The sequence below is a fragment of the Saccostrea echinata genome, unplaced genomic scaffold (assembly GCF_033153115.1).
Source record: "Saccostrea echinata isolate AGI-Se365-2 ecotype Australia unplaced genomic scaffold, CSIRO_AGI_Sech_v1 ptg000014l, whole genome shotgun sequence".
Classification (NCBI taxonomy): Eukaryota; Metazoa; Mollusca; class Bivalvia; order Ostreida; family Ostreidae; genus Saccostrea; species Saccostrea echinata.
This window is the reverse complement of record NW_026889763.1, coordinates 17,752,493-17,760,311: the sequence shown is the minus strand read 5'-3', so window position 1 is coordinate 17,760,311 and position 7,819 is coordinate 17,752,493. Positions and strand designations below refer to the sequence as shown.

The following is a 7,819-nucleotide window of genomic DNA, read 5'->3' as shown; positions in this document are numbered from 1 at the left end:
AAACAAATCATGAAGGAAAGATTACCTGCATGTGGAGTTTGTTTCCCAGTTGGTTCGATAAGCAAGAGCATGATCTACTTACGAACAATTTCTAAAACGAGACATGCTATTGACAAGTAAGTCGATGAAACAAGAATATCAACACTTTTGTTTAAAGTCAACATTTAGCAAATTCTAAGGTCATTACAATATATAATGACCTTGTCAGCAAATACAATCTATCATTATGTCAAATGTTGACTGACTTTTTCATACAAAGTGTTAGACCATTATTTCACAATGAATTTTCTACAGATTTTTTTTTTCTGTATACCCGATCATGACAATGAGCACACCGCGGGTGTTACTTGTAGACAGGTGTTTCTTACTCTTCCATGGCACCTGATCCAACTTCTGATGTTTTTAGAGGTTCGTCTTTCCTGTGCTCCAAATCTGAATTGTTGCAATGGACCTTTTAGCTTGATTGCTGTTCCATATTTTCATATTTCATGAAGACTAAAATATAACTGCATTACAAGTTAAATCATATACGGTACCAATTTTGATGCACAAGATGTGCATTTCGACAAATTGTGTCTCTTCAGTGATGCTCACGCCAAAACGTTTGAAATCCAAAATATTTAAATAAAAAAAACCTTTGAAGAGCTGAAAAAGGTGCCAAAGACGAGCCATATACGTCGAAGGATCAGTGCCCCGTTTTACCAAAAAAAAAAAACAAAAAACAAAACAAAACAAAACTTACGACTTAGACCAAAATGTAATTTTCTAATAACTTTCCTTTTTTTCTTAATATAAAAATGGGTTTAGAAATATTTATTTATGCTGGCAATTTGCAATAGAATCATTTGTTGTGCAGAATTTTACAATCAACTAAAGTTTTTGGTCTTGAATGCATGAGGGAGGTAATCCTTAGTTTTGATTTTTAAAATCATTATAATTTATCATCTATCATTTAATTTTTAACGACCTCTTAAAATGTGAAAAGAAATTTGTAATTTAACACAAATTGACAAAAATGCTCTTTTTAAGGTCTGACTAGAACTACTGATTATGCTTTATTATTTATTTATTTATTCATTCATTTATTTATTTACTTATTTATTTTTAGAGATTAATCTTCTCCCAGAGAACTGTTTGACCCGTGATCTGTTTGAATTTTTGTCTTCACAAATAATCTGTCAACCTATTTCAGTTACATTGTAAATGTGAGATTTACAACGTGTGATAACGCGTGGGGGTTATTTAGACTAAATGCATCCCAGTTTATTTATGTTTTATTCAGTTTAATCAATGCATAATTCTTACATGTATGTAGCCGAAATAACCCCAAGCATTATGTGCTTGGTAATACCCACATCTGCAATAATTGATGTTTTGGATATTGATATGAAAAGTTGGTTTTGTTGGGTTTTTCTTTTTGATTTAAAATAGCATTATTACCAATCCATAGTTTACCTCTGTTAATTTAAACGAAATAAAACATGCATACCAGTGAGACTGTAACAACTGAGAGCTGTGAACAAGGTAAATTCCTATGACGATTAATTACACGATTTATATTTTGTTCTGACATTTTATATAGAGATATAAAAAAGAAAAATGAAATATATTTTATCTATAATGCTGTGATAAACCCTAGTCTGTTATAAATGTCGTCCATTTAATTGAAATAAATAAATTTATTTTCCAATATTGTAAAATGAATTGTAAAAAGTCATTGTTTAAGTAAGTTATAACTTCCAAAATTTTTACACATCACCAAAATTTCTTGGGATGAGCACCCAATGCCTTCTTACCAGAATTAGCGAAATGCCGACTAAAAAAGATTGTTGAAAGCCATGGACGTAAGCTTATTTGTTAAAAGCCTGTCTCGGTTCAAAAATTGGTGGTACTCCAATGTTTTCTTAATTATCGAATCATAAACTGTGATTGTGCAATAATACTACAAAAACAGGGAAAATTGACGATGATAAAGCTGAAGATGTAGAGAATCAAAATGATTTGAAGTGACTAATCACAGAGTATGAAAACCGACTTCCATTTATATTCAAGAAGCATTTGTCTATGGTGTTAAAAAGAGGAATGTAGAAAATATTATATCGACAGAAATAACACAAGTATAACCAATTAATGGAATATACTTGGACAACATGGCAAGTATAATTCTAAATAATGCAGTACAAAAGGGTTTCTGTGAATCATTAATAAAACTTTGATTTCTTAAATTGAAACCAGAAATATTTAATACCTAAGACATTTTTTGTTAAAATTGAATAAGTGTTTAGCATTTTGCCTCAATTTTGTGTTACAAAAAGGATTTAAGTTTCGCCTTATTTTGTTATATATTTCGCCTTGGCATAATGAAAGACAGGTTAAGTAACTAAAGGTCACATTTTGCATTTAAAAAGCTATTATATTGATAATCAACATGTTATATCAAGGACTGGTTTAAGGTAATTTACACATGGTTATATTTTGTATTAATTATATTCCCTGCATCTTTCATTCGAATACTAGAAATAAAAATTATAACGTCTTAAAAAGCTGTAGATTGTCTTAAATCCCAAAGCATTCGAAACCATTTATTCCGTTGCCAAATACGCCTGTTAAGATTTATGGACGCTAATCATATCTTGTATATTTGAAAACCAGATTTGCGACTCTTTCAGAAACAATATGTTTAGCAAATGCACCCGTATTGTTTTTCTAATTTAACCATCAAATTATTGAAATATTTCATATAAAACACATGCAAACATTTATTTTCGATATCACGCAAGAGCAAAATTTTATTATGCGTGGTAATGAATGTTTCGTGAACACTTCCCCTCTAACAAAAGGAAAGGAGGAGGCAGGTGCTTGAAAGATGCTTGCCAACGTAATGACTTTAAGAAAAAAAAAAAAAGTGCTCTCACTTTTTCTCGGGTTCATGTAAATCTAAACAGTTCATTCTGTAGAACCTAATTTATCTATCTTTGATAAAAGTTTCATTTTATGAGATTAAACACATTAATAAATTGACACCAGCTTGCTAGATACATACATTTATCTTACATGTCTTTTTTTTTTTTTTTTTTTTTTTTTTTTTGAAAAGGTGGTTCCCTTCATAAATATTTCTGAGTAATTCACGTTAACAAAAACTTTACAATCTTATAGCTTTTAAGTGTGAATAATTTTATACATGAATTGGATACATATCAGTGGTGAAGAATTGTAAAGCATTTTGCTTCTGTGATAAATTAAAAAAAAATTGAAATGTTCAGTCTGTCTGGTGAACTCAGGTAAAGTCTTCACGTTTATACCTGAGTACAACATACCTTTAAACTTTGCTTAAGTACAACATACCTTTAGACTTTACCTTAGTACATAGTTTTAGATTTTATCTGAGTACAACATACCTTTAGACTTTCCTGAGTACAACATACCTTTAGATTTTATCTAAGTACAACATACCTTTAGACTTTATCTGAATAAAACATACCTTTATACTTTACCGGAATACAACATACTTTAAAACTTTATCTGAGTACAACATACCATTAGACTTTGCCTAAGTGCAACATAGTTTTAGACTTTACCTGAGTACAACATAGTTTTAGATTTTATCTGAATAAAACATACCTTTAGACTTTATTTGAGTACAACATACCATTAGAAATTACCTGAAAACAACATACCTTAAGACTTTATCTGAGTACATACTTATAGACTTTACCTGAGAACAACATAGTTTTAGACTTTACCTGAGTACAACATAGTTTTAGACTTTATCTGAGTACAACATACCTTTAGACTTTATCTGAATAAAACATACCTTTAGACGTTATCTGAGTACAACATACCTTAAGACTTTATCTGAATATAACATACCTTTAGATTATAGCTGAGTACAACATATTTTAAATTTTTCTTAAATCAATGTGTCTGTGAACTTTTCCAATAACCCTCGTAACTTTAAACTTTACCTGAGTACAATACGCCTTTAGATTTTACCTTGAGTACAATATACCTTTGGACAGACCGGGCGTATTTCAGGTCAGGAATGATTTCATATCAACTGGTTTTTAACATCCAAATTAAACAAGTAAAAATTGTACATTTATATAAAGAGAAAAAGAGAAAGAATTTCCCGTACTATTATAGTGACACTGTTTCGTGTGATGGATCATTGACTCTATGTGTTTTACATTCGATCAAGACTAAACACAAGGGTCAATTAGGGAACAGAGATTTACATTTTAGTACTTGACGTTAACCCTATGTCTAATTCAAGACACAAATATCCAAGATTATACACTCGTTTTTTTTCTCCGTTGGTGCTACAATGTATATCTGATCGATATCACTTGACTTGTGTCTTTGGAGCCCCATAATGAACCTATAACGGAGTCTATTATTGTTTCCACTAAAATACTTTAACTATAGCAATATACACCAGGCTGTCTTATGGGTCACGTTATACAGCATGAGGACACTTTCGAAAGGCTTCGTCTTGACGTTCAGCTCTTGTAGAGCAGGATGTGGAGATCTAATATTTCATATAAATGAGATACAATGGTAATTTAAAATACTTTTGTGATGAAAAACATTGATTCAAGAAATAAAAAAAAAAGAAAATGAATAATAAAGAAGATATATTGATCATTGATAATTATCATTATATATTTAAGTGATGTGAACAATTTTCTTCGTCAAAATACTACAGAAATCTGAAAATCTTTACACTGATTACACAATACTCAGTGTGATTTGCCAAAAGAGTGCTTCTTTTTCTAGTATTGAATTAGAGAATTTTATACTTGCATACAGTTTGTAGCAATTTCCCATTCACTTGTGTAACAATGTAGTAGTGTTATGTAGAATAATTGCATCTTAACATTATTAAGAAAAAAATATATTTGCCCTTTCATAAAAGAGTATAAATATTTTTTTTTAAAGTTTTTTAAAGTCATGATAAAACATGATTTACACTCTCAAATCATAGAATAAAGAAGGTACCAATCTTTTCTAGAGCATACTTACCCATGATAACTTTTTGACAAGAAAAAACACTTCAGAGAGTGAGCTTTAATTAAACAAAATCTAATGGTCCTAATGTGTTACAATGTAAGTAATATATGATATAGAAATAAGATTTTAAAAAAGAAATAATCACAAATTTTGATATTCTTTAACATTTTAAGAGAGGATTAATTTGATTTTAGGGGGTCTATGCTGTCATTTTTTTTCTAGGTCTTACATGTAGCTTATTGCTTACCAAAGACATCCTTTAAAGTTCTAGTTTTTACAAAATAAAGGTCATTTAAGAAATAAATTGCATTCTAAATCTTGAAGGAACTTTGAAAAAAGTTATTTTGGGGATTTGCTTGAGGAATGTAAAGCCGGATATTTCATAAAGCTCAGCTAACAGATACCATATGCATTAAGGTTGTTGATGTGACAATATTTGTAAACAAGAAAGTTGGTAAACAGAAATGTACGTCGCAGTGAGTAGACATATGTTCATTGTTCATTAATTGTGAGTTCTCCATTCCGATCCTAATTGGAATCTAGGATGGGCAGAATCCTCAACAATGCAAATATTCATATTTCAGTGTCACTGTCATTTCAGAAATCGGATTTTCAGAGTAGAACTAAATCGATACAAAAGTGTCTGTATTCCTAAAATCGTGGTTTACTAAGAATAAGGTTTTAATTTTTAAATGTGAAACTCTGCTATGATTGTCCATTAGAATTTTTTAAAGTTAATTTTTGATTGGAATAAACAGTAATCAATCTCACAATTCCTCTATACAATACAAATGCTTGTTTTTGCTTAACGTCCCTCTCGAGAATTTTTCACTCATGTGGAGACGCCACCAATTGCCAGTGGAGGGCTGCAAATTTTAGACCGAAACTCGGCACTCAGGGCCATTGAGCATTGAGGGATATTTTTCGTGCATGCACCTACACGGGATCCCAGTTTATACGGTCTCATCCGAAGGACCGGTCTCCAAGTCCCGCATTGGGATTCGAACCCGCAACGTCAGGATTAAACTCCTTACTACGCGACTCTAGAGCAAACGCTCTAATCATTGCACCACGCGGACGACTACAATGCAAATGTGAACAGGGTCAAAAATCAAACTTCTGGAAAACCAGAGTGGAATTTGGTGTCTATGAGAATAAACATACAATGAAGACTATCACACCTTCCGTGTGAGCGTTCTGTGCGGTAAAGTAAACAAAATAATCCGTGGTCAAAATAAGTATGAAAACTATGGCTTAACTAATGGTACGAAACATGTCAGTGGAAATTCGACTCAACAATGCTCAGCATCTGCAATGTCATTTTAATGACCATAAAATTCAGGAAATGCTGACTTTAAACTAAGTTGGTGAAACCTCTGTAACATTAACTTATTCGTTAGTAGCTTGCCTTGGATAAAAATTGTTAGGTTACAGGAGACGCTTTTGTATACCTAATCAGTTTGGACACATAAAAACCATATAAAGGATATAATGGTATATTGCTACATAAATATGGGAAGTTCACGATGGAAAAGTTTGTCATCCCGTTCGTCAAATAATTCAGATGTGAATTCGTCATTACCATCTTTTTTCACTATAGGGTATCCAGTATGAAACTGAAGTGGTTAACTCTGTTGTGACTTATATTTTGAGTTCACTTGGATATAGAGTCCACATATGAAGAAAATGAATATTGTTAATTTTGTTGACATACTATAAACGTACAACGGAGTAATGATTTCGAAGAATCACAATTTATATTCGATCCGCGGGTAAAAATATTACGTAGTTTTCTTGAATTGCCATTGCATGTCTTAAATGCACTTTATGTACGCTGTGACAAAGTTCCGCAGAAAGTTGTTGACCACGTACATAACGTTAGTTATTTCCACGCTGAAAAACGTATTTCAATGTCGAATTAAAGTCCACGGTTTTCTTCTGATATTTGCTATATTTTACAATACTCTTGCAAGATTATTTTAATCATATGAGACATTATTATGGCCAGTGAAGAGTTTCAAATGTAGAATGTAGATCTTTACTCGGCACTCATGTTCATTAAGCAGTGAGGGTTCATTAACGTGCCAAGGCCTCATCTGGAAGACTCTCTTTTCATGTAAAAGTTTTCAAATAAATTTTGCTTCACAGAGAATGCAAAAACATGTTTGCTAATAAAGGAGCTTAATTTATGTCCATTGGAATTACAACAGATTGTTAGAGGAACTTGCCTTTGGATTGGGAAACTGGCTTAGACATAAGTCAAATTTTCAATCAATAGTTTTTCTAGTTGTTGCTTGTGAACTGAAACTGTCAACAGGAATACAACAGCAGTTTGATGACGCAATGTTGAATAAACTGTAACAAAAATGCTTAAGTAAACTATATTACTATAGTTTATTATCTGTAATTGTGATAAATCAAAGTTTCATAGTTATCACTATATTAAATCAAAGTTTTCAAAGTTATCATTATAGTAAGTCAAAGGTTTCTAATCAAATATGGAGATAACGAACAGTATTCAAAGTGATCACTATAGTGTCATATTGATTACTATAACAAATCAAAGTTTCCATAGTTATCATTATAGTAAATCAAAGTTTTCATAGTTATCACTATAGTGTCATATTGATTACTATAGTAAATAAAAGTTTTCAGAGTTATCTCCATAATAATTCATAGTTATCAATATTTTGTCATTTTGATTACCATAGTAAATCAAAGTTTCCAAAGTTATTACTATAGTAAATCAAAGTTTTCATAGTTATCGCCATATTAAATCACGTTTTCATAGTGTCAAAGTTATCACTAT

General features: G+C 31.1%; 1 protein-coding gene across 1 annotated transcript in view; it reads right to left on the bottom strand.

Moving 5' to 3' along the window:
• Positions 1-7,819, bottom strand: part of LOC133186872 (sulfotransferase 1B1-like) — a 492,412-nt gene that overhangs the window by 204,931 nt on the left and 279,662 nt on the right. The gene's annotated exons all lie outside the window — the stretch shown is intronic.